Below are 204 nucleotides of genomic sequence, written 5' to 3'. Positions count from 1 at the left end.
AGGTTTACTGTAGTTGTTTTTCCAGTTTTGGAATTTTTAGAAGTATTTTCTCTAAATAGATAAACGGACAAATGAAGACGCTGACATGGTAACAGAATTCATTCGTAGAAAACAGAAATAATGATCTCTGAGAAAATAAGATGATTAAGGAAGTAGAATAACGAGCGATAGCGAAGAAAAATAGCGAAAGCGGAAAAAAGATGG

Source organism: Penaeus monodon, chromosome 28 (assembly GCF_015228065.2).
Source record: "Penaeus monodon isolate SGIC_2016 chromosome 28, NSTDA_Pmon_1, whole genome shotgun sequence".
In the NCBI taxonomy this organism is placed as follows: domain Eukaryota; kingdom Metazoa; phylum Arthropoda; class Malacostraca; order Decapoda; family Penaeidae; genus Penaeus; species Penaeus monodon.
The sequence above is the reverse complement of the archived record's forward strand: the minus strand, read 5'-3'. Positions refer to the sequence as shown.